This window comes from Strigops habroptila, chromosome 8, assembly GCF_004027225.2.
Source record: "Strigops habroptila isolate Jane chromosome 8, bStrHab1.2.pri, whole genome shotgun sequence".
Taxonomy (NCBI): domain Eukaryota; kingdom Metazoa; phylum Chordata; class Aves; order Psittaciformes; family Psittacidae; genus Strigops; species Strigops habroptila.
In genome coordinates, this window is record NC_044284.2 from 36,620,057 (window position 1) to 36,647,320 (window position 27,264).

Consider the following 27,264-nt stretch of genomic DNA (forward strand, 5'->3'; position numbering starts at 1 on the left):
AGATAGGAACGCAGTGTGTAGGAAATATAGCATTCAGGTAGGACACCCAACGCGGTGCTTGACTGTGTCTTAGTCTCTATAAATCAGCCATCTTGCAGGCAGAACAGTACAAATAAGGTCTCCAGAAAGCACTCAAATACAGTGAAAGTATAAACTTTATGAATCAGCTCAGTGTGCACTGAGGACAGTGAGGAGGAAGACAGAAGGATGTTAACATGGGAAGAGTAATTTATTAAAATGCAGCAGTCCTGAGAAAGAAGAATAGGAACTGCTGATTTCAGAGATCATGTGCAACAACTGCCAGACAGGTGACTTCCCTTCTTCTCCCTTGGAGTATGACCTCCACTCCTACTTTAGCTGTTCTGTTTTATATCTATATGTTGTAGCTCCCAAACCCTCAGAGCTGGGTTCCTCTGCAATATTTTTACATAATGCATTTATTTTAACAGCTTCCCTACATGGACTGTGTGCAGTTCTTTGGGGACAAGGCCATTTTTCAAAATTAGTGCTGCAGAAACAATAAAAAAGAGTTAAAACAGATTAGAGTTTTGACTCTTACTATATATCAGGGAAATCATACTGGAAACCTCAGACAGATGCACAGTAAAAAGGCTAAGCATGCTGCTTCTGTGATGTATTTGCCTGAAATTGCTAGAAGACTCATATAACTTTTCCCTGTTTCCACTTCAGAAACAGATTGCTTCACTTCTTGATCCAAAGTTCGAGCTGTTCATGTTTGAAAAACTGCAAACCAAGGGGCATTGGCTGATAATAACGTAATTGTGCTTCTTTTTTTTTTTTTTTTATTGGTGTCTTTTTTTTTTTTTTCTTTTTAAAGTGTATTTTGACAGCGCATAAATCATCGCAGCTTTCCAGATAGTTATAGTGGTAGAGCTCTGCTCCCAAGATTTTAAGGCAAAGTCTTGCAATATGAGGACTGAACACCAACTGAGCCATGATAACTATCACTGTCAGCTTAGCTGAAAATAAAAGGAGATTAAGCTTAATTACATAGACTGCAGGCCTATGTACCACAAAGTCACACTGGTTTTGTTTATTACGGGCTAAGAGGGAACACATGGAGAGTTACCACAGCTCAGCTGATATATAGTAAGTTATTAAGCTTGTAAGTCTTGGGTCCCTATTTTCTAATTTAGATCTGACACAGGAAATGGAAGACAATAACTAATGAGTGGAAGAGGAGATATGGCTTTACAATAGAGAGAGATGCTGAGATAACCTTATTACATATTTCATTGGATCTTTTACCAAACAGATGATAGACTCATTATAAAGGGTGCACAGAACAAAAGGAACATTGACATTTAAAAAGATCCTGCTCTGGAAAGCAGCCACAGAATTGGCATGATGGGTTTCCGTGACTTTTGTGTTTGGTTTTGGGGTGAAGGAATAGCTTTGTGCTTATTAGACCTGCAAACTGTTGCGATGTGGGAGTTAGTTACACTCATTTTGAATCTGATGAGATTTTGGTCTTGAGGTACATTTCTGTTTCTTTCCTCCCTCTCTTCTCCTCTCCCCCTTTTATGTTAAACCTTTTTTATGCATGAAGGCCAGGCAGCAGCCAGCTTTTCCTCCATTGTTTTCTTTGTTTTGTTTTTCTCATTTGTTCACAGGGTAGGGCTGCTTTTCCTGCTATATTGTTGCTGCTTAAGAGCTGCCTACTCACAAGCTTATATCAGCTTAGTTCATCCAGTGTGAACTTTTGTATTCGATACTCTTTACCAGCTATAGAATGTTTTATTCTCATTCATTTAGAACACTTCTAACCAACCAGAGCTAAAAAGACAGCTCTACTGGATACTTAAGTAAGAGCGTGTGCACAGCCTTGTGCCCTGATTTAGTTAAAACTTCTTAAAGCTTCACTGTTTTTAAATTAGTGTCATTTGATAGGCACTCGGTGTGTTGGAAATACCATGCTGGGCTTGTACAACCTATTGTCACTATCTTTAGTGAGATATAGTAAGAGCCTTTGCTTTCAGTGAGGCTGGAAAATAAGAATGTAAATGCTTGTAAGCTTGAAATATGCAAGTGCAGTGGCGAAATCAAAGCAGCACAGTAAGTACCTTGGGTGATACAAGACCACATCTTGGTCAGTGTCACCACGTTTCCTCACATCTCTCTGGCAGAACACCCTTGGCAGAGTCCACAGCTCCCAAGGTGTCTTTGGGATCAGTTGGAACTTGACGAATTTTAAGCTAACTTAATTCTCCTATAAAAAGCTGTAGGTAACCCCCAAACAAAAGGCTGCTCTTTCTGAAATTACGTTTCTCAGAATTTGGGGTCAAAGGAAATTGCAACTTTCCGGTTTGATCTGTGGGACAGAGATTTCGGTGCTCATTCAGCTCAGCCAGCAGGTCAGGAGAAGCTTAACAGTAGCACATGGAGTTAGTGTCCACCACAGTAATCCCTTGAGCAAAGAGCACATGAGGCTGGAAAGCTCTGAAAGGGAAGTCAGAATGACCCTAGCAGAAAACTTTTCCTAAAGGAAACCACATCTGTTCGAGCTGGCATGCAGGACTGTTCTCAGGAGGAGAGAGATGCAAAGTTCAAGGGAACTGCCTGCAAAGACACACTGTGGCTGCGCTGGGGTTATATAACATGCCTCAGTGCGAGGAAGCTCTTTGTTCTATTTACAAATCCCTGTATTACTGACAAGGAAACTTTGGTGGCTGCCTTCCAAAGACAGCAATGAGGAAAGGAGGAAGGAAGGGAGGAAGGGAGGAAGGGAGGAAGGGAGGAAGGGAGGAAGGGAGGAAGGAAGGAAGGAAGGAAGGAAGGAAGGAAGGAAGGAAGGAAGGAAGGAAGGAAGGAAGGAAGGAAGGAAGGAAGGAAGGAAGGAAGGAAGGAAGGAAGGAAGGAAGGAAGGAAGGAAGGAAGGAAGGAAGGAAGGAAGGAAGGAAGGAAGGAAAGGAAGGAGAAAAAAAGAGAGAAAGAGAGAAAGAAAGAGAGAAAGAGAGAAAGAGAGAAGGAAGGAAGGAAGGATAAAAGAGAGAAGGAATGAAGGAAGGAAGGAAGGATAAAAGAGAGAAAGAGAGAAAGAAAGAGAGAAAGAGAGAAGGAAGGAAGGAAGGAAGGAAGGAAGGAAGGAAGGAAGGAAGGAAGGAAGGAAGGAAGGAAGGAAGGAAGGAAGGATAAAAGAGAGAAGGAAGGAAGGAAGGAAGGATAAAAGAGAGAAAGAGAGAAAGAAAGAGAGAAAGAGAGAAAGAGAGAAGGAAGGAAGGAAGGAAGGAAGAAAGGAAGGAAGGAAAAGGAAGGAAGGAAGGAAGGAAGGATAAAAGAGAGAAAGAGAGAAAGAAAGAGAGAAAGAGAGAAGGAAGGAAGGAAGGAAGGAAGGAAGGAAGGAAGGAAGGAAGGAAGGAAGGAAGGAAGGAAGGAAGGAAGGAAGGAAGGAAGGAAGGAAGGAAGGATAAAAGAGAGAAAGAGAGAAAGAAAGAGAGAAAGAGAGAAAGAGAGAAGGAAGGAAGGAAGGAAGGATAAAAGAGAGAAGGAAGGAAGGAAGGATAAAAGAGAGAAGGAAGGGAGGAAGGGAGGAAGGAAGGAAGGAAGGAAGGTTGGTTTTCCTTTGTCTTGCAGCTCCCATAAATCCCCTCCTATTCTGAAATGCGATTTTTTTAAATTCCCCCCCTCCATGTGTAACCCTACCACAGGTTTTACAAGCATAATTACAAAGCAATCAAACGTGGGAGCAACAGCTAAGAGCGCGTCAAGGAACGCTGAGCCTGTTTGAAAACTCCACAGGTGCTGGTTACAACTTTGAAACACCAAGGTTACTGTGTCTGAGGAACATTGTTTCAGCCACAAAGAGGTCAAATACCGGAGAACATTCTTGGATATTACGTGAGATTTAAGTCAGACCTGTTCCTCAAAGGCAACCTTATAAACCAATTTTTTCCAATACAAAGGCCCCCAAACCCTGAGAAAGCTCAGGGTGAGATTGGAACACCAAGGGAGAGGATAGAGCAGAGGTCGTAAAATCATTAATAATGCAGAGAAAATGAATAGGGAATGATTAATCACTGTTTGCTATAGCACAAGAACACTGATTTTAATTAAAAAAAACAAAAAACAAAAAACAAAAACCAAAACCCTCAATCATTTTTCTGAGCAGAAACAAGCTCTTATTAAAGAGACCTGACTAAGCCAGTTTCTGGGACTCTACCACCCAGTTTTCTCTGCTCCTCGGTAAATATTTAGACTGAATGGTGTAGAGCTGTAACGTCCTCTGGGAATTGACCCTTGGTACCTGTTACTAAATCCATTCTGTATATTTACTGGTGAATGGTTTGAATGTAGGCTAAAGTCAAGCTGCAGTTCTTATGCTGTTCTTACTACTCAATTAAAAATATATTCTGTGAGATCCGCTTCTTCATCTTTAGCTATTAACAATTCCCATTTAATTTGCTAGGTATCTTGGGGAAAAAGGCATTCATTTGGTAAAAGGACATCACAAAGAACTACAAGATAGGGATAGTCCTGAGTCTTGTTCAAACTCCATTTCAGACATGAGGAGTCCTTTATCTTGGCTTTCTATCTAGGAAAATATTTACCCACTATAATGATCTAATCACAGGAAGGGACCAGGGCCCTATTTTTCTCGTTTGCCTGCCTGTCTCATCATGGGGTGAGGCTTGATGCAGGGTGCGTACCCAGTCCCAGATCTTGTGCAGAGCTTGCAGCTGGTGTTCAACACCAACAATGTCAACTGCTACAATACTCTGGGTGGCCATGGCAGAGTCCTGGTACTTTCAAACACTTGCTTGTGTTGATATTCAGTTCCTCTGTCAGTGCCTTGCTACCACATATGCTGAGTGGCCACCTCACCTAGACCTCTCTGCAGCAACACTGACATGGCTAAAGCAAGGCTAAGTAGCTTGTTGTTCCTACCCAAAGGTAAAGAATGAATAAAAGGTCTTACTTGGAAGGTGCTAGAACCAGTCTGTTTAGGGCAGAGGCAGAGCAGGAGAGAGCCCAGATAAGTTTTGGACATTCAGAGAGGTGAGCTGGCTGGTTCTGCTGTGTTCCAAGTGAAGGTGCAAGCTGATCTCTCTGATTGTAATAAGATAGGGTGGGAATGGTTATATTCTTAGGTTGCTTGTTGTCTTCAACCGTCCTTCTCTGTAATGCTAAATAAAACAAATACTTCAAGGATATAGGTCATTATCTCTTGTCAGCTGCCCAAAGGGAGGGAACAGAAGGTGGTAAACAGCTGACACATGAGTGTAGCCAGCTTTTGATTTAATAGTGGAGAAAAGTGGCATTTTTGCAGCCTAAGCTTGGGAAAGGTAAGATATTGAAGATATGAGACGGGCCTCCAGAAGTTCTGCAAATGCTGGAACCGTGTGGCTGAAACATAGGCAGTATAATGCCAATAACAACTGAAATTCTTTTCTTTTTAACCCTGTGGTAGGTGTGGGCCTGGAAAATACAGGTGATGCCTATCTGTCAGTTTTCCTGAAGTTTTGAAGCCAATAGACCCTTTCTAAAAACTGTGCAGAACAGGTATTTCTAAGTGTATCCATTCATGCTCACAAGCTCAGTCGAGATTGCCAGCCCTCATTTGATGCTCCTGCAGCTGCAGTGGCTGTGGTAGGTATATAGCATCAGATTGAAGTAGATGTGACCTGCAAGAGGGGAAAGAATACACATAGGTGGCTCTGACATCTTATGCGCTTGTCAAGGCACCAATGAGATCCTAAGGATTTTCCAGTGCATCCATGTTGTAACAGCTGTGCACAAACTCAATGTTCTTGGGTTATTATGCTGCAGGGAGGGGAAATGGTACTCCCAGTGCACGTTTACTCTCATGTTGTTGGCTAGATTAGAGGCAAGCAATTTGGATGAGATCTATGAGCAATCTGGTTTAGCTCTCTGCAGACATTCCTCTCCAGCCGCAAGCAGCTCATGATCAGCTTGAGCCCAGCTCCAGTGCCAGGGATCTGTCACCTCACTGGCAGCGAGGCTGGGCTAGCTCCTTGGCGATCCAAATTCTCAATGGTGTGAGGAAATGTACATGCAGGGATGGCTGAGTCCAGGGCTGCTGGGGTGCCCTGCATTGCATGTGTCCCTCAGAGGAATGGAGCATATGGAACAGCCCATGGGCAGAGATTGATCAGTCTGAGAAGAGAAAGCTCTGGGGAGACCTTAGAACAGCCTTCCAATACCTTAAGGGGGCCTACAAGAAATTTGGAGAGGAAGTTTTTACAAGAGCATGTAGTGACAGGACAAGGGGGCCTTAAGCTTAAGGTCTTTCAGCCTTAAGCTTAAAGACGGTAGGTTTAGATTAGAAATTAGGAAAAATTCTTCACTATGAGGGTTGTGAGACACTGGCACAGGTTGCCCAGAGAAGTTGTGGATGCCCCATCCCTGGAAGTGTTCAAGGCCAGGTTGGATGGGGCTTGGAGCAACCTGGTCTAGTGGAAAGTGTCCCTGCCTGTGGCAGGAAGGTTGGAACTGGATGATCTTTAAGGTCCCTTCCAACCCAAACCATTCTATGATTCTATGATTATATGAAACACATGGGTTATAATGGGCCTATAAAAATTCTTGGTTCAGTCTATACTTATATGCTATAAGATATACAGAGCTCTTAGGGTAACGTAATGGAGGTAGCAAGTCATCACTTTATCCAAGTGTGTTCTTCCAGAGGCTAGGAAGGACTGTTGTCTCTTTTTATAAATGGTGCACTGAGGCACAAAGCTCCAGAGTCACTGGGGAGGAACATGTTGGATAAATGTTTCTCATTAGAAAATGTTTATTTGTCAGACATGATTCCCTTCATGTTGTGTGTGTGTGAGTGTATCCATTTCAGCAAGACACTCTAGGAAATATTTTCTTGGAATCAGCATGGAATTTCTGGCCAAAATGGTTTGCCATCATGGCATGGTCATTCCTGGAGTGGCTGGGAGACTGCAGGTCAGGTCTTGAAGCTGAGGCTGAAAAGACAAGGAATTAAAGCAGGCAGAATGGTGCCCTGACCCTCGGTCGGTTCTGGCACTGTGATTTGATTTTCACTGTGTGCTTTCTGTCCTTTATTACAAGGGACAAAAGTCCTCCAAAAATGTTGAGAAGTCCTGTCTTTGTCACAATAGAGATGGGAAAGATTCCAGACTCTCCAAGATATTGGCAAATGGTGGAAGCTGTTTCCAGCTTAGCTCAATCTGTAACTTTCCCAAGGTCCCACATCTGCTCTGTTGCAGAGCAGCAGGCTTCACCCTGGTTTCTTACAAAGAAAATGATGATACACAGACAGCCTAATCACATAGTAGAGAATAGGCAAAGCTGGCAGCCAAGAACTGGATACCCACCAGCCATGTCCTCTCCTTTTGTCTTCATTGTCCTCTCTTTACAAGCTGGTCTGTCAGATTGATCATAATCCTCAATTATTATTCCTGTACCATCTTAAACTCTTGCTTCTTTGAGGCTTTAAACTATTTAAGACCTCTGTAGGAGATGGCTAGGGATTTTGAAGCACTCCTGAGGAAGATACCTCCTGAGCCAGCAAATCCAGATCTTTGCTCTTGCACAGGGCACTATATCACGGCGTGGGATTTGGGTCTACCTAGCTCTCCTGTAACATTCACCTCAAGTTACTTGTCTTTGGCATTAGCCAAACTGCACAGCTTTTGATTTCTTCAACTCTTCCCTCAAGTCTGTTCTGTAATGCTGTAGTTCTTCCCTCAAGTCTGCTCTGTAGTGCTGTAGTTCTTCCCTCAAGTCTGCTCAGGGAAACAGAAATGTCCAGGGGCCAAACAGAGAGCTCAATTTTGTTCAGATGAAAGCTATCAAGAGAAAGAGTGTACTACCTCTGAGCAGGGAGGCCAGGTCACTTATTTTGCAGTCTTGTCAAACAACCCCTCTCCAATCTGTTTTTCACCACAGCTCAGACTGTTTTTCATCCAGAATAGTTCTTCATATTTTAATTTTAGTTTTTTTCTCCTTCCCCCCCCCCACCCCCCCACCCTTGTGTTTTTGGAGGTTTTTGTTTGTTTGGGCTTTTTTTCTTTTTTTTTTTTTCCCCTGATGCATGGATTATTTCTCTTATACTTTGCCAGGGGGAACCTAATTTTCTCTTCTTCTCCATTCCTGATATTTCGGATCTCTGTAGGTGTCTCTGTACTACACTCATCTTCCCCGATTGAAGGAGTCACATGCGAAACTCACAGTTGGCATTTCTAGCTTGCAGAGACTATATTTATGTGGCTTTACACATTTTTACGTGCTGTAACTCTATTTACTTGAGAAGAAGAGCCCACAGGATTGATGAGTGAGGCAACATATTTAAAATACACATCTTGTAAATATGTTAATGACTATATAGGCTATAGGTCCCTGTGGAAATAAGAAAAGGCATTCTTTTAATAAACAATGGAGCGCATCCAGTTTTTCTTCCTACTTAAGTTATTTCCAGCACATTCACTAAAATGCTACCAGATTCAATAATATTTGTCTCTTTCTTGGCTTCTTACATACATAGCTTTCTTCCTCGACAACAAGTCCAAGATTTTTTGGAGTCAAAGCAGGAATGGTGATGTTTTGTTGTTGTTGTTCTTCTAACCAGCTGTCTCTGCTCATCTTGCTGTCACTAGGAGAAGACATCTGCTTAGTACATTCAATATTTTTGCTTTGATTCTCAACAGGGAGGTCAGAGCCTATGCAAAAATGTCCCCCAAAATATTTGCTACCACAAACATTTCTTTTAAGACTGGGGTACTTCTTTGTTTATTCAGTGTATACTCCATGAAGAATTTGACCAATTCCCTTCCTGTAAAACAAGACACTCACGATTTCAGTGCTAAAATCTGGACAGGAGACAGTCACTATTAGCGAGATACTTTGCAAGATACCAGATGGTGTAAAATACAAAGTCTGGTGACTTCTGCTTTCATTATATCACATCACTCTGATGAGATACTATAAACCCTACTTTTTTCCCCACTAAGTTGAGACACAGCGTGTGAGGATTCTTACTGAAATTGTCAACTTCTTTACCAATTCTATGTGCTAATTTCATCAAAATTGATTAGAAAAATGGACTAGTGCTAGTTATGGCTTGGCTGTGACCACAGAGCTCCAGACAGTTCTTTCTTCTAGGCACTAGCAACCCTTCTTCCTCATTAACCAAAGATCCAGTCTAGCAAAACACTTCAATCCTTAAATCCACCCCTGTTCAACAGAACACTTAAACCTAAGCTAAAATCTCTCTGGGCTCAAATTGGATTTAAGTATGTCCTTAAAATTAAGTATGCTACACTGGCACATTGCTCAACTGAACTTCTTAGCACTGGGATTTAGCAGTTTTACAAAGCCTTGCTATTCCTTCCAAGTGTGGCACAGGCATCTACGGCCTGGATGGTGGACCAAGTAGAACAGGGGACAGAGCCTGAAATGGGTGCCTCCCTGAGCTACCCAAACCTCACCATGTCCAGCAACGAAATGATATAGAATAGGCAGATAGGACTGATCACCAGGTAAAACTGAGCATCTGGTGAACCACAGGCAACTTAAAGATGTGTACAGAGATGCAGAGTTTGATGGTGGTCACTATCTCTGATATACTCATAGAAAGTTGGGGAGTTGTTGGAAATTGTATTTCTCAACAGCGAAGATTCTCTTGGGGTTCTGGCCCAGACTCAGTGATCTGGATTTAGTAATGCCTGACCAGTATGTACCTTGCATTCCTGCCTGGATGCAAACATACCTGCAAAATGGGGAATGACAAAGCTTGGCCCACTGCTGTTCCTGGCATGCAAGCATGCGTGTATCTCTAAATCAGGAACATGCACCCTGAGTGGAAATGAATTCAGACTTGCAGGTTGAGTCTTTTCTCTCCTGTCTGCCTAGTATTCATGCTGGTGTTTCCTCATTCCTTCCCCAGTGCCACAGGAATGCTATTGCTGTGAGCTCAGATTTTGCTTGTGCTTCCAAGAACACCCTCTGGAGACTTAAGGGTCAAGTGTGCCACTGCAGCATGTGTCTTGATGGAAACGTGTGTCCTTATGGTGAGGTGGGCGAAAAGTGCTGTGGTTTGGTGCAGAGGAGTCTCCAGCTGACCTAAGGCTAATTCCAGCCGATCTTTGTCTGAAAATTAGGTGGCAACTCTCCCAAGAACACGTGCTTAGTGTGTTTTCCAGCCTCTCTGGCTTTTACCCATGGAAGGATTAGTTCACCAGGTGGGCGACTTTCCTGTTGTTCTGGAATTGTTGCTAGTAAGGGAATACGTCAGATCCCTACAACTTCATTTGATTAAGAGTTGAATTGCAGCAAAAATTACTTGGGTTGGAGATAAAGAAAGTTTTTCTAACTGCAAAGGATATCCTCTAGATATCCTTATGAGAAGGGTAGGCTAAACTCTGTCAGGTATGGTCTAGGCAGTGCTGCTCCTGCTTTATAACCTGAAGGATGAATTTCCATGGCTTACCAAGGCCTCTTCTCATCCTGGTTTTATTTTTGTGATTTTTGCATCTGAAATCTCACCGAAAAGCAAGAGACCCAAACTCTGAAAAGCAAGGTTTCACCTGCTGACTTCTGGAAACTTTGTAAGAAACATGTTGCATACAGTCTGATGGGAGGTCATGGTGTGTCATTCCTCATGCCAGACCTTGCACTGTTGGTTTACAGGGACTCCTCCAGACACAGGGAGGTAAGCTGGCTAGTCTAAAGTCGTACAACACAGGAAAAGTAGAAACAGAGGCCAGGTTTCCAGGCTTCTGGTCATTCACCTTAACTGGTAAAAAACTTCATTTCCTTGAATTAATATTGGCCCAGGCTGACTCGTGTTACTGCCTCCTGAGTGGCCTATGCAATGTCAGGCATTCCAGTCTTCTGCTGTTTAATTCATTTTGCTGCTATGGTGCAGGGTGCGGTAGGTATTATTGAAGGAATGACTGCACGTTGCCAGTATTTTTGATTCTTTCCAGGCAAAGAGCAGATTTTCACAGCCAGCCTCAACACCTTGAGTTTTCTGCTTCCATTTCCAAAATGTATGATATTGGTCATGATAGGAAACTGAAAAAAGCCCCCAGAAAATTCACACTGGCTTTGACAAGGCAGTGACCATTCTGGGCAGCACGTTACAAGGGTAATGGGCTGCAAATCAAACGTCTGCTGCTGTACTGCAGAGGATTAGTCACAGTTCATCTACCTGTGAAATGGAGGTAGCGGTAGTTACTATCTCACACTCTGAAGGCTCAAAGCTTAAAACTTTTGGGATCATTCGAAGGAGGCTACTACGGATGTCAGAGCATTCTCTCTTCTGCTAACATGACTAGAAAATTGCACAAGCTTGATGGATAAAGAAGCAATAATTGTTGGACATGGGACAAGGAAAATATTTGACCGCTGGTTTTCTCTGAAATACTAAATGGAGAACACTTGCCTCTCATCTTGGGCCAAACAGTTTCTTTTAGTTTTAGATGCTTCGCCTAGATACCAGTTGACACACACAGGGACTGTTGCAGATTTGCAAGAAAAATTGAGCAGAGAAGAAATCCCAGGCAACAATCCCTCTGTAAATCTGCTTCTCCAGAGCATTACACATCTGGGCTCTTGGAGAGCGCCCCACACTGAGGATGACAGACATGGGTACCAGGAAGTCCCTCATGATGACCGCCTGCCTCCTGCGGCAGAAAATACCATCCTGAGCAGTCCTCTGAGCAGATGAAGGAACATGACCTTGCAGCCTGGTGGTCAAAGCGCCCAGCTCCTCAGGGAGGAAACATGCGAACTGTAGGTTCTCCAGGGAGGGAACTGAACCCAGGTTTACAGGGCCTCGGGCAAAAGCTTTGGCTGCTCAGCTGGTGCTACGGTCTCATCCACCAGTGCTTTAGAAAGCAGCCATGCCCGTGTCTTTCACAACAGGCCATGTTCACAGAATGCCATTGGCACTCTAGGTACACCTACAGTATGGGGCCCTGGTGACTCATGCACTATTCTGCTTTGGTTTTGGATCTCAGCAGGGTTTAAACACAGGGTAGGCGGCTATGACAAGTCTAGGGTATTTCTAGTCATAGTCATAATGCTTAGAAAACGTCTGTGGCTGTGACTGACAGGCTCATGCAGATTCAGCTGCAGTGCTTCTAAGATAGCATCTGGCCCCAGCAGCCCTCTCCATACCTTGGGAGGGGGGAATTTAGCACCCCTGGTACAGAGGGCCAATGCAAGACACCAAATCAACCACAGACAGGGGACTTGCACTGGGGACTGAATTTGGGATATATCATGCTTCCCCTGCTGCGGGGCCTGCCAGGGAAGGGGTGGTATCTCCTGGGGTCTCCAATCAGCCAGAGCTCCTGGGAAAATGTGGGAGTGCACTTGCTTGTTTTAGACACTTTGGCAGCCAGGGAAAAGGGTAGGGAGGCTGGATCACAACTCTGTACTCCAGCTTCTGAAGTCTTTTAGGCACTTAATGTCCTTTTTTGGGTCCTTATGGGCAAACTTTCCTCCCTGTGACCGGGGACATTAAAGCTGGTAATGGGATCAGATTGTAAACATCTTCTGAAAGTACACAGCAAAGTCCTTTATTGTCAAAACGAAATACATTTGAAGTGCCTAAAATCTCATCCAAAAATCTCTTTCCAAATGAGTATGGCTTGGCAGCTCTCCCCTCTGCCTGAATGCAACATAACCCTCCTGTCTTCCTCTTCAGGGCAAATGCAGATACCCAACAGCTACTTTAAGGGTAATATTCCATTAGAAAAACAATCACACTCAAACCCCAAATTATTTTAATAGCAGTCCTTATAAATGGCCACAAAGCAATCAAATAGAAAGCGATCAGAATATAGTTCCCTTCTCCCTCTCCTTAGTATGCTCGACAGGTTTTGCTTTGAATCTCTGAGCAGGCAGCTCCTTTGTGACTCCGAGCACCTTTTACCTCTCCCCTCCTTTTTATGCACCCCGGTTGGGAAAAGACAAAGGATAAAGTTGCTTGGAAAAGTACCCAAAACGCCATAGGGAGCCCTGAACAAAACTTGTGTGAAAAGCTCAAAACTGCAAGGCACGGTGCGCATTTCTGGGCCCAACACCCCCCGAAGTCCCCGGGTTTCAGGGCAGGAGAGTGATTCTTACAGGGTCGGGGCTGCCTCCAGCCCCGCCGCGTCCCCCCGAGGTACCGGTAGCTGCCGCCCCCCGCCGTGCGTGCAGCGCAGCCCCCTCCCGCCGCGCGGCCGCCCCGGCCCCAGCCCTTACATGGGCAAATCTGCCTGCAGGGAAAGGCAGGAATTTGGGCCCTTGACGTCAGCCCCGGGCAGAGCGCGGCAGCCCGGCGGAGCGGGAGGCAGCGGCCGCCACTTTCGCTTTTTGTTTCGCGGCCGTCCCGCCGAGCTTGGGACTGCCGGCCCCCTCTTCCTCCGCCCGAGGGGAGGTAGGGGTCGAGCGGGGCGCGGAGGGGCCGCAGGGAGGGACGAAGAACGCGGGAGCGCGGCGGCCAGGGGGATGCGGAGGTGCGCGGGAGGGGCTTCCTGGGGACCGGAGGAAGAGATGCGGGAAGGCGGAGCGCGGGAGGGGCCGCCCGGAGGGATGCCGGGTATGCGGCGGGCCGCGGGGTGGGGGGACCTGAGCATGGAGCGCAGGAGGGGCTGCCCAGGGACGCGGAGGGGAGCGTCGTACGGCGCGGAAGGGGCCGGCGGGCGGAAGGGGCCGGCGGCGGGGCCGAGCGCGGCGGGGCGGTCCCGGGCTCGACCGTGGCACCGCCCCCGGCCCCACCTCCCCCCGCCACCTCCTCCCGCCGCCGCCGCCGCGCTCGCCTCCGCTGCCTCCTCCCCCCGAGGTATTGTTGCAGATAATAACTTGCCCCCTTCCTCTCTCCCCCTGGTTCCCCCCCTCCGCCCGCTGAGGCAGCTGTGCAACAGCTGGAGCCCCCGGCCGGGGCGGGAAGCGCTGCCGGCCGTCCGGGGGGGGCCGCGCCTGGCTCCTCCCTCCGCCCGGAGCGCCGCGGCCGCCGGAGGGGGGACGGCCTGGCCCGGTGCGGTGCGAGCCCGGCCGCGGGGCGGGGGCAGCTCTAGGGTGCGGGGCAGGGGGAAACTTCCCCTGTACTTTAGCGGCTGCGCTGCACGCCTCCCTGCTCCGCGCCGCGGCTGCCCGCGGGCCGGCGTCCCGCAGGGCTCGGCGGTGCGGTGCTGCCGGCCGCAGGTGCACCTGGCCCGGGCCGGGGCTGCCTCCATCCATCTCTCCCTCCTTCCCTTCCTCCCTCCCTCCCACGGCGGTTGAAGCGCTGCCCCACCGCACCTGGCGCCCACCGGCCCCTCGCCCGGGGCTCCGTAGTAAATAACAAGTTGAGTAGAGCCCTGGCAGCTTTTTATACGCCAAGGGAGGCCCACCCTCCCCCAGCAGGTAAGGACGTAAAAGTTTTCCACACCCTTACGTCACCCAGGGCTTTTTTTTTTTTTTTTTTTTAAATACATATTTATTTTTTTTTCCCTCCCCCTTCTCTTGCCCTCCCCTTTTGAACAGGCAAATCTTATTCCTGCCATTGTTCGGGAGCACTCTCCACGCCCTGGGGCTGCACTGGGGAGAAGGCAGTGCCCCAGAGTAGGAGGTGTTGATGGAGAAACTCCTGCCGTAATTGCTCTGGCTACTGTACCTCGAGGTGCAGTTTGGCCCCGCTGGTGAAACAGACGAGCATGGGATTCTCCTGCTTCATTTTGATTATTTTTCTTGCTTGTTTCTCTGTTTGTTTTCTATGCCTCTCTCAGTTAGTTCTGTGGCCCAGTTGTTTGTTGTTTTTGGGTTGGTTTCCTGTGTGGCGTTTTGTTTTGCTAGGTGATTGATACATGAAAGCTTTAAGAGCTTGCGGGAACTACCAGGCTTGCTAATGTGTCTTCCTGGACATCCACAACACCTTGGTCCCATGTGTACAGAGTGGTTTTGGCCCATGTGAAATGCAGGGACTCACATGGAAATGTTCAGTTTTTTGAAACACTCTAGATTTGTGAATTTCTTTGTTTCCTCATTTACCTCTTGAGTTTGTGCTTATATGTTCCAGGAGTGATTTTTTTGGGGCAAGATGTGAGAGTGAGTGGGGAGTCCCTGGATATCTGGGAGCTGGGTGATACAGATATCTGGTGCTGGCTCACCAAGTAAAATTACAGATATGGGATATTAGGAAGGTGGGTGAACATGTGGAGCCAAGGAACAGGATGCAGCATTTCAGCTTTATGTTAACAATGCAGCTGTGTTCACATAGGAAAATGATGGTCACTGTCCTATCTGTAACCCAGGCTGATGTGTAGCAGCACAGTTTGGGGGTGTGAGGGACTTTCTGGTTATCCCCATCCTGGCTACAGCAGGACTGGCCCAGGCAAGGCTAAATAATATTCTGGAATATGTGATTTTCTTTGGGAAATATTTCTGTCTACAGATAAAGATTACTGTTGAAAACTTTTCTCTGCCCGTTGGCCTGCTCCATTTCCCCCCTGCCCGCTCCACGACCTTTCATCCTATTGCTCCAAAATTTATTAGCTATGTTATTCCCCTCTTTCAGTTGTTTAGCCGTTGTTGGAGGGTTTTTCCCTCTGGGAAGGGCCGGCAGCAGGTGACAGTATGAGTGGTGGCCATAGAGCTACAGGGCAGTGAGCCCCTACCCTCGGTGTCTAATCCTGCCTGCAACTGTGTTTGAGATGCTGGTGCTGCTAATAGGGGCTTCAGGCCTGTTGCCCTCTCATTGTTGAATTTCACATATGGTTTTCCTTTAACTGTTTTCTTCAGGTTTTCTTTTTCCATCTGCGTCAGCTTATGTTGGTCATTTTTGGGAAAAGCTGCCAGGTTGGGGACACCTGGTCCAGGATAGTGGCAGCACTATGTCCTCATCAGTAATGGTGCTGGGGGCTTTTCTGCTGTCAGATGTCCTCTGGTCTGTGTAGGTACTTTTCCCAGCCCTGCAGCTGGAGGGCCTCTTTAGAGCATATGGGTTGCTGAAGGTCACCATAGGCTTTTTGGAGGTCTCTTGGCTGAAGAGAGGTGCCTGGTTGTGGATGGAAGGCCTTCTTCCCAGAAGTCAGTCCCACCATGTGTGTGCTGTGTGGAGGCCGTGAACATGTTGGCTGTGCATGTGTTCCGTGTTGCCAGCAGTCCCAGTCAGAGGTGTGTAGCCCTTGTATGCTGCTGGGTAAACTCCTGGGTGGAAATGGAGGATGCATACAGGAAAATAAAGCTCAAACTGTGTCTCATTGAAGCCCCAAACTGCTATGAATTGCTGTTGTGCAGTCTCCATGGTGCCTGGGTCAGCAGGCATTACTGCTTTTGCTGTTGTGCAGATGTCTCCTTCTATATAAGGCAATGCAAGCCCTTATTGCCCATTGTGGCTGGTGCTGGCTGGGCAGAGAGGCTGGTACCAAGCTGGGAATGAAGCTCCAATTCCTATTGCACCAAGGTGAGATTTTTCACCTTTGGGAGCATGTTTGAAGATCAGCCTGGATGTTGGGCAGGATGCTGGTGAGCATGCCTGTCTTGGTGGAGGCTCCAGCTCTGAAGCAGAGTCTAGTCTGCTTCTGTTAGATAGTGTTTGGACAAGCAGTTGCTGAGCTTTAGGGAGTAAAAGTGTTGATGTGCTGTAGTGAAACCAGGTCAAACCAACACAAACTTGCCTCTAGACTGGTGGGCCAGGAGTGGTTTTCAGATCCTGTCTTCGGACAGTTGTGGTTAGGGTACAGAAAATGCCAGGTTCCTGTGCAGTTTAGCTGCCTTGTCTCATGGAAACTTATGGAGCACATCAAACCTCAGAGTTGCATTGGTCTAATACCATCTTCAGCTGTGCTGTGTTAAGTAAAAGGTAACGTGCTTTGTTTTACCAGAATGAGGAACTGGTGCAGTGTAATTCAAGCTTTCAAATAAGGTAAGGGCAGATTCAGGTATGTATCCTTTGCCAAAGCAGTTGTTTCTCCAGAATGTTCAGGAGTGAAGCTCTAGAGCTGGATTAGTGAGTTTTGCAAGACACCCAATGGTGTCAGCTACAGTATCAATGGATCTAGAGAGCTTTTACATATATATTATGATCATCAGTATGTATTTTTAATTATAACTTGTAGTATAAATTATGGTGTGGGGGTTCATGGTCAGAGTGGAGACACCACTCGCTTAATTTCAAAGCCAGAATGTTGTTAAAATCCCTGCTTGTGTTCATTGGTGTAATGTCTAACTATAAAACTTGAGTGAACTCCTTTATGATCAGTGAAGCCTGGTGTATGCAGTTTTGGAGACGGATAGTAAAAATGGTGGGAAGCTGAAAAACCCGAGCGAGTTTGACCGGTGGGGTAGCTCCTACAAAAAGGACACATGTTAGAAGGGTGTCACAGAAACAGTGAGTGCTATGGAAAAGGGTTCTCTGTTCCTTTGTACCAATGCAAGCCAAGGTGAAAGAGGCTGATTCAAAATTAACAGAATTAAGTGCTTTTTCATGTAACTAAATGGTGGCATTTATCATGCAGAATGTTTCTGAGGACAAGAATTTAGCCAAGTCTGCAAAGGAGATGGGACGGTTGTGTGAATGTCAGGTACATTCAGAGTTTTATCAGCTAGTGGTGGTGCCTCTTATGTTGTAAATATCTAATTGGAAAGAAGAGGCTCTTTTGTGCAGGTTTCTCTGAAATGTCTCTTGCTGACTGTAGCTAGAGGAAAGCAGTAGCTTGGGTGGATGACAAATTGTTTGCAAGAAGACAGTTTCCACGTGTCTGTGGAAACATAGACCCTCAGGGTGCCCGCAGTGGTTTCTCTATTCCTTTGCCCATCATGGTTGTGTGAACAATGCATTCTCAGTGGCATTTTGTTGCTTGTCAAGCTTCTGAAAGCCCAGCCCACACAGCTCTGCCTTTCTCTTAATAAACTCTTCCAGCCCTGATGTGGCTTTGGGCAGCACCCCCATGCTCTGCTCTGGCTGGCCCTAGAGCATGCTGGGTTTTGCCTCTGGCAGGTTGACCATGCTCTTCCTCGTGCAGTCTGTGGCAGCCCTGGTAATTCCTTCAAGTGGACTGAAGTCCATGTGGATGCATTTAAAGATGTGGAGAGGCTTTAAAGATGACATTGGATGATGAAGAAATATGTGTTTCCTTTATGTACATCTGTGCTTTTTAGGTATGTTACTGTTTTGATGGAGAGAAGCCTTCAGGGAAGCAAGATGAATACCAAGTCTATGTGGCCAGCCAGAAGTCTGGGATTCAGCTTCTGTTTGCTATGTGCACGTGTGAGCAATACAGAGATGCTCTTGCTTGCTTTCTCTCCTCTGCAGCCTGCTTTCCTACCTTGATAGCTTCATCATCTGCCCTTGTTCTTGCTCTCGTAGCAGGGTAATTCTGCTAAAAGCTAGAGAGTTTACTGGAACTGCAGCCATGCTTCAAAAGCGGGCAGAAGTGGAGGAGACGGAAACCATAGCTTATCTGAGGATGTGGGTTATCTGAGGGACAGATTTGCAAGGAACAATACCTTTAAAGAGTGTGGGTTATAAGCAGGAAAATACAGGATTTCAAATAACTTTATGAACAACGGTTCCAGTGGAGAGATTGGAGGGAAGGTGGAGAGATTGGCTTTCACATGTGCATTGGGATGCTGGAGGGAGAGCATCAGTAAAGCTTGAAGAGCTTTATGTTTTCCTCTCTTTAATTTAGGGACCTTTTTGTTTTGTAAAATAGAAACAAACAGAGAAAAGAAAACAACAAATCAAACTGAAAACCACAGACCAGAAAAACCCCACAAAGTTTAAAAGCTTTTTGAGAGCTTATGCCTGCCCAAGAAGTGGGGGTTAGGAGGGGGCAGGGCTCTGCTCTTTCCATTCCTCCTGCTTCTGGGCATGGCAGGGCAGGTAGGGCTCATGATGTTTCCAATCCAAATATGAAAAAAACCCCAGATCTGCTACCCACACTTAATTGGTGTGATTAAGGTTACCCGTAGAGACACCTCAGTGGAGATTCTGCTTTCATCTCAAAGAGCTGCTTTTGATCACGTTCTGAGCAAGTACAAGAACTGGTGTAAAAAAATACGATTTTTAAGTTGCTGTCAGCAAGTCTCTATCATTTTAGACTGTCAATATCTGCTGTTGGGATCTGTGGGTGACAGTGACACAGGTGTGAGTCACTCAGAAGCACTCCCAAACTATCGCAATATGATCAGGAAAGGACAACAAACACCAGTGGAGTTGTGGGTTGCTGATAACCTTTTCTCAGAAAAAGTTACAGGCATTTGAGTGTTGCAGGCTGTTAGGGAGGATGTTTTCTGTTGCTGTTCATGCTGTAAGGGAACCTTGTAACACAATGATTCCTCAGTAACCCCATAAATTGTTTTGTTTAGTTTAGGGGGGCCGGTATGCTGACAGAAAAGCTGACTTCTACTGGCGTTGTTTCTGTGTGATAGCCTATCAGCCCTCTTTGGGGTTTCCAGACCTGGCTGGGAGGGATTCTGTTTTGTGCCTAAGTGGGTTTATGCACTTGAGCATCCTCTAAGTAGGTGCCATTCAGCACTTGGCTGCTTTCCTCCTGTTGCTACCGCTGCCCAGTGATGCTTCAAAGCAGGCAAACTTCTGCCAAGTCGTAGATGATTGTGCCACCAGTGGAATAGTTAGTTGAGATTTAATATGGCCATTATCTTTAGGTAATAAAGTATCAACTAACTTGCCATAACTGTCTTATTTAATGTCTATTAAAAACCCCACATACTTCATGCACTGGGTGAAATTTAATAGAAGTTCATCTAAGCATTTATTGCTTATGTAATTTAAAAATAAGTTGATCTCCACAGTTGGAAACAGGCACTGAAGATTTAATTAACATTTAGTAAACTACCCTGTTAGCTCTGAGTTACACAGTCAGGTCTTGTTTATGCATGAATTCATAACTCGCCCCCTGCTCCCCTTTTAGGCCACTGCATCTCATGGCGGAGATCTGCAGTCATCTCCTTGTCTCCCTCTGCTCATGCTCCTGATCTCCAGCTGGAGAGCCTCTGCCAGGGCTGCACAACTGTATGCTGTAATGCTGCTGAGGAACCAGGACCCAGTTGTTTTATTGTGGGACCAGCCTGGCCAGCTAGGTGAAGGCAGGCAGGATGGAGGAGTCTGACAGATCATGATGCAGACCTTGAAGAGGGGGCTGTGGAACCCAGTGGGGTGGGTAGGGATGCGCTGCATGATGAGGTAAGAGTGGTCCAGCTCCAAACCTTAGTTAAGCATAACAGAGTAAATTTGAAATATCTCCTCTAGGGCTTTTTCAGTCACGTGGCTGGCTGTGAGAGGCTCAGGTTGGTGAGGGTTTATTGTGTGTGTGTTTTTGTTCTGTTTTGTTCGTTTGTTTGGTTTTTTTGTGTGTGGTGTTTTGTTTGGTTTTTTTTGTTTTGTTTTTTGTTTTTTGTTTTTTTTGGGGGGCTTTTGGGGGGGTTTTTTGGGTTTATTTTTTTTTTTTTTTAAGAGAAACTTCGGGCGATTTACAGGTGACATGCAGGCAGTCCTGCAGCAGCTGCTGTGTTCATTGTGCCCCAACTGTAGTGGTTTATGTCTCAGTAACATGCACGTGTGTGCATCTTTGCTGTACTCTATGCATGTACCCTAAGGAGCTCTCTCTCTTTCAGCAGTTTATTACCCCACCTTAACAGACTTGAATTACTCCATTTAATGAGGCAAGCCTGAATGAAAGTGAGGAGTCTCCCAGACAGTATGTGGCTTGCAGTGTCTGGGTTGGGAGAGTGATTGGATTAGCAGCTGATAAGTGGTTGTAACTCCAGCTGCTGCATCTCCCCTGCCTCACTTGCCTGGATCTCAGCAGTGTTCCTCTTTCAGCTTGGCTGAAGGAGATCAGCTGGCTTGAATTTAACACACGTCATCTCTTGAGGTAGAGACTTGATTTACTTTTCATGGGTTTGGGCAAATCTTGAGAGATACTTCAAGCTATTACTGTGGCCAAGACAAGCCTTTAATCTGGATTTCCCAAGAGAACCAGATAGTGATTGCAGCAGCCACGTGACAGTCCTGTAGTTAATTACAAGCAGTGACCTTGGTTAAAAGAATGGTGTTAGAGTTCCAAAGTCCAAGTGCTCCAAAGCTATGAAATGCCAGAATGAAGGTTGTTGATGGAACCTTAATTTGGCTTCCCCTGCAAGCAGGTATTGTGGTATAGCCACTTTAATTGCCAGAGTACCTAACTCTTTTGCCCAGAATGGAAGATGGTACTTAATGAGCTTCATTCCGTTTCTTTTCTTTTTATACAATGTGTGGCCCCAAGCCTTATTTACTATCTACTATTCAGACTTGGGACTGAAGGCAGAATTATTAATTTCCTTTTGTGCTGTTTTGGAGTGCTCTTTGCTCTTTCAGTGGAGCGCTTTGCAAGTTGGGAGGGACTGTGCCTTCCCAAGGTGAAGGAAAATTATTCCTGCCAATTTACTGATGGGATTGGAGAAGAGTGGGACTAGGAGTCTTGTGTCATCCCTGACACTGAAATCTAGGAGAAAAAAGCTAGTTATACCAAGGTTATTCTCTTTAGTTTGCAGTCATAATATAATCAGAGAAATCGTAGAACCATAGAATGGTTAGGGATGGAAGGGATCTTAAAAATCAACTAGTTCCATCCCCCCTGCCATGCGCAGGGACACATTCCACTAGACCAGGTTGCTCCAGGCCCTGTCCAACCTGGCCTTGAACATGCTGCCAGGGATGGGGCAGCCACACCTTCTCTGGGCAACCTGTTCCAGTGTCTCACCACTCTCACAGTACAGAATCCAGTATATCCAGTACTTGTGTTCTGTGTTCATTATCTCCCACTTACATACCCAGCTCTCCCTATTATGTATATATATTCCTCTCCTTTAATGAAAAAATTATATCTTGGGCTACAAATACTAAGACATAAACAGGATTTCAGCACCAGATAGTCTTATGTTACTCCCTTTGATCTATAAAGATGAAATTTTCTCAATTTCTTATGAGTGGAATCTGCTTTCCGTATCTTTCATTTAATTATAAATAATAATGTTTTAAGTTATTTTAAAAAACTTTCAGGGTTTTTCAGATTATATGCAAGTTTCTGCAAAGAAAAACAACAACAAAAACACTTTAAGCACCTAAATTTTTAGCTTATGCACACAGTAACCAAAGCAACATGTCAAAACAAGTTGAAATAAAACAAGGAGGCCAACAGAACACTGAAGTCTTCCTGCAATCCCAGCAGAAATTACAAATTCAGTCTTTGAGATTTTTAAAACCTTTAGCCTCTTACACAACTTTTAGCCAGATTATGACTTGTTCAAATGGCAATAATGGCATTGATTTCAACCAGTTTATGGCTATTTACATATAGCTATATAAACTGAGGATTTGAAGTCTTTAGGATCTTGCTGGCCTCATTGTTCTTCCACGTGAAGCCTCCAGAGCTTCACAGTGTGCTTGCTTAACACTATCGCACATGCATGCTCAGTCCATTTACCTGGGAGTGTGTTTTATACCAGTTTGGTTTATACCAGAGACGCTTGAGAAGAATTGTTTGTAATTAGGCTGAATTTAGCATCCTTTCCATCCAACTCTGGAGATTACTCTGAACTGTTTATTGCAGTTATGCCAATCTTTCAGTCCATCTCCCCCATCTTTTCTGCTTTTACCTGCATCTTAAGCGTTATCATCATCATCATCCTTGACTGGGGGGCAAGGCCTGTACTTATCTTGCATGGGTATTGAAATGCCTAGCTTAGTATGGAAGCTAGTCTTTATCTCTGGCATTTAGAAACCAGGGCAGCTTAATGCTGTTGAAATTGAAACGTGGTGGTGGGGAGGTCCAAGAATGAGCCACAAAAAATTGAGGTTAAGGTCCAGGTGGTATTTATGTATAAAAACATATTTCAGGGAGTAGAATAAAGGGTAATGAGTACTTCATATTGTCAGCTGAAGGCTTCCTAAATTGCTTGTTTTCCAGTGTACAGTAAGACTGCCATTTTTAGGGTAGTTTAAGCTTCCTTTAAAGCTGTGGTGGTTTTCTATCACTTCTGCTCCTGCAGGCTATTTTTTGGGAGAATGAGAATTATGCCTTCCTTAGCAGAGTTCCACTTCAATGCTTTTTCAGAGAATCCATTTCCTTCTTGGGTTCCTTGGGATGCACAGAGCTGAGCTTGGAAAACACAGCATTGCATCTTTGCCATTTAAGGAGGGCTTGGTGAACCTTCTGCCTAAGTGTATGAGTAATCCAGCTGAACTCTCTGCAGCTGCTTGTGGCCTAAAGACAAGCAAGTATTTAAATGCTCTCCTGTATCTGAATCCTGATTTGATCCCAAGGTAGACAGATGGGGAAGAAATTATAGGCAAAAGTGTTAAAGTTACCTGGGAAGATGTCTTGCTTTTTTTCTTCTGAAACAGTGCTGTAGTGTGCAGAGTGGCTGTGGTCTTGCTGTAACGAAGAGTCAGCCTCATACAGTGCAGGAGATCATACTGTGGGTGAAGCAGACAGGTTGCAAGCCTTTAATAGCGGCATTAATTGATGGACTGTGGGGCAGAAGCATATTTTGGAAGTTAGGAATAATGCCTTGGACCTCTGTGTTACTGTGGGATAAGCGCAGCGCTTCTTGGCATGTAATGCCTCTTTGAGTGTCTCCCTCTGCATACGAGATTTGGGAATGAGGCCAGAGCAGCAGGTGAACTTAAAACAATATAAATGAGCATGGCTTTCCAAGGCGCTCCGCCTACCCAGGTACTCAAAGAGTCTGGGTGAAAGGATGTCAGCTTACAGAGTGCCTGTGCTTCTCCTTCTGTGGCTCTGCATGGTGTATTTTGCTCTGCTGTGTGGGAGAGCTGTGAACTTGAGGTGTGCGGGGGCTGGGGAAGTCAGTGGAGAAGTTTTAAGGATTGCATCGTAGAGAGGGAGGAGAAGGAGCTACGAGAGCAGAGCTCGTTGCCTTACTATGCACAAGGATCCCTGTAGCGTAGGTTCATTTGTAAGTTATTTTGCATGAAGTTAGCTCCCATCCCCTCACTGCACACATGACCTAAGGGCAATGTTTTGTGGTTACTGTTTTTACGGGTGGGTATTGGATCTTTCTGAGGATGCAGGGCAGATGGGTTGGCACCTTTGCACCTCCTGGTGTATTGCCTTGCTGTGATATACCATGGGGTGAAAGAGAGGATTCATGCTCTGTGAATGAATGATTATCTGTGCTGGTAGAGCAGCACTCTGTCTAGGGTCAGGGCACTTATTGGGCTGTCATACACATATCCATACCACCCTGGTTCCCTGGATACCATAGCCCAAGCCTCCAGTCTACCTGCATTTGTGTGCCTGAGCTGATGTTTTAGGTCTTGGGTCACGTTTTCATTTGCAAGAAGTCCTAGTGAAAGTGATCTGCTCCAGCTTTGTGTTCAGGGCAGCTGTCTGCCTGTGAAGGTAAAGTGCAGTGAGGCACAAGCAACCTGGTGGGTTTTTGTAACAGCTTGTGATAAATTTCTCATGTCTCACATGATTTGATTCCTACCTGATTAAGGGTGTGCCCAATTTCACAGGTGGAGGTGGATGTACAAAGGTAGCTGTGTATTATCAGAAAATCCCATGTTGGTTCATCTGGTTTAGTTCCAGCTGTCTTGGTAGATGCATCTGCTTGGATGAGAATATTTTCTGTGTGTGTTAGTTATGCACATTCTACCTGGCGTGTAATGGAATTGGTTCCGGATGCTCCTGATATCTAGAACAAGATGAGGCCTATCTAATGAAAGACGCAAGAAAGCCTGGGTATGGTATTGGTATGCTCCTGGGCTCCTGTTTGTCCTTCTCTTTGTTTTTGCTTCCATACCCCATGGACAACGTTTTCTTGCATTGTCCATATCTCTAAATTTGACCTGTAGCATCTTGGCTGAGCCTGCCACTTGTTCCACTACCCAAAGGGAAGCAGTGAGTCTACCAAACCATGTGTGTTGAAGTTCTGTGAACCTGAGCAGAGAGCACAGACTGCACCTGTGAAGCAGCATCTGAGTCTGAGGAGCTCCTGCCTCAGGAGATGGAGATAAAGCAGAGAATGGTGACAGAAGAGCAGAGCAATTGACTTGGGTTCATAGAGACTGATTATAAGGGAAGATGAAAAGGATGTAAAAAGTGTGTGTTAGCAGAATGTGACTAAGGTGGAGACCTGATAAGTATTGAAATGTGTCTGTGAAGGAAAGGGGAGCAGTAGCTTCTGGCAGAGCAAAACTGTATGTCTAGGACTTGCAACTTGGTGCAAAGCAATTCGGAGTCCTGGGAACATACGGTTCCTGTGGCAGTGCCATTGCAAGGCATTGCCACCTATAATCACTTTAACAAAGGCGCTTGATTCCATCTGAAACCTACTTGAGCTCTTCCCTGTCTTGCCTGGGGAGTTCATCTCCCACATGGCTGGTTATCACTGTGGTTTCTGAGCTGTGCATGCTCATGGTCTCATTCCTCAGTCCTTACTCACAGGAGGCCTGTGTGGGAGGGAGGGACACCCAAGAGAAATGTGAAACTTGATGCGAAGTCCCTTGCCACAAAGAATTTGGGTGGTTGATCTGCTGCAGCTTGGTGTCTGGGAGCCTGCCTGAGATCTGTGGGTTGAGAGTCTGTGACCTGCAGCTCTGGTGGAGCTCCAGGGAGTGGGATGGAGGCTTGAGAGAAGGTGTGTTTGTCCCGCAAAGATCAACCCATATGGCATTTGGGGGCTCCCAGCAGAGTCGCAGTAGCACAGCTTGTTAACAAGGCTCAGTTGTGCAATTAGATGGAGTAAAGTGGAGGAGGGGAGCAGCATGACTCACTTAAATTAGCAGTGACCAGAAGTGGGCTGTAAGCTATAGGTGACAACTTGTTCCTCCATCCTAGCTTCACACAGTAAAATCCGACAGGGGAGATACAGCCATATGTGCAAATACAGTATGTGGGTTTCGGTCTCAGTCCAGCATTCACATCCATAAATAGGTCAGCCCCTTCCTTACGACAGCATTTATGTGGACTTCACAAACTTGAACCAGCTAATCCCAACAGATGTTTGGCAGCCTTCTGTGCCCAAAAGGAAGTTAAATATCATTGCCCTTTGCTAGGGAGATGCCCAGGATTTGAGTAACACCTGCTGGAAGAGCCCATCTACGCTGGCGGGTGTTCATGGCTGTGTAGGCTCAGCTCTGAGGAACACTTGCCACCACTACACTGAGCTGGGATGACAGCAGTGGCTCCTGCTGCCTTCAGCTCTGCAAGGGCCAGGCTGTGTTTCCATTGAAATCAAAGACAATCTCCTTTAGTTTTTGAGGGGGAAGGGGATTTAGCTGTGTTTGCATGCTCACACTTTATTAAAATCCAATTGAAAGGAGGGAGCTGTGGATTTTGCTTGCTGCCTCGCCTTTGTCCGCTTGCTGACATGCTCACCTCTTTGTTGATGGAAGGCATGATGCTTCTGTCTGGCCTGAATCCTTTGCTTGCCTCCTTGATTCTCGATTCCCAAAGCGAACATTTAGTTGCAAGCTCCACGATATATCTGAGGTCAAGCAACTTACATGGATGTATGTTGCTGAAGTAGCAGTTTATTCTGGAGTTGTCTCTAGACTCTGCGTTTTGCAATTCCTGTCTTGGCTGTTCCTGCTCCATCCCACCATGAAGTGCAGCCCCAGTCAGCTGCCAGAGATAATACACTGAGGACCAAGGAAACTGCAATAACTTTGCCTGTACAGAGTATTCAGAGATCTTGGGTAATAAATGTATTGCAGCCTTTTTTGATTGGGAAAAGTTTGCTCCGTGTTGCATGGGTCAGAAGCTTTGCTGTTTGGCTTACTTTCCAAAGAGAAATTGAAGCTGATGCACATCACAGAAGAGTGAAGAGGAAGGCAGGCCTCTATATGTCACTGTACCCTCAAGGTCTGTATTCATCCTTTCAATGAAATTCAGCTGCACAAGGGGAGGAAAAAAAACCGGGAATTGATCCTCTTCATTATGGATCATTAGTGTCCAGGCAGCTGGTTTGCAAAGAGCAACTGTGCCCAAAACCAAGCTCCTGCTGCACCTAATTTTGTTTTTTTTTTTTTTGTTTTTTTTTTTTGTTTTGTTTTTTTTTTTTTGTTTTTGTTTTTTTTTTTTTTTTTTTGTTTTTTTTTTTTTTTGTTTTTTTTTTTTTTGGTGCTTTGGAAGATAATTGAGATGCTTTACACACTTGGCTTTCTTATTCCAGAAGGGCTGAGGATTGTACTTGTTTCTCCTGGCCTCTATTTTGTGCTCTGGCTTGATGGCTGTCCTGATTTTTCAGGTAGAGTTTATAAGGCTCCTGAGTGGAAGGTGGGGCAGCAATAGGTTATTTCTGAATTAC

At 45.6% G+C, this 27,264-nt stretch overlaps 1 protein-coding gene across 5 annotated transcripts in view; it reads left to right on the forward strand.

Annotated features, from left to right (window-relative positions):
- Positions 1–13,314: 13,314 nt before the first annotated feature.
- LPP (LIM domain containing preferred translocation partner in lipoma) overlaps positions 13,315–27,264 on the forward strand; it is a 344,655-nt gene continuing 330,705 nt past the window's right edge. The window contains exon 1 of one of the 5 annotated variants that reach the window (XM_030495193.1): positions 13,315–13,381. The gene's annotated coding sequence lies outside the window, so the exon portion shown is untranslated. Of the gene's footprint in view, positions 13,382–13,727; positions 13,787–14,274; positions 14,350–27,264 lie in introns of those variants that run through there. The other 4 variants (XM_030495197.1, XM_030495189.1, XM_030495194.1 and 1 more) reach the window with 4 other exon arrangements.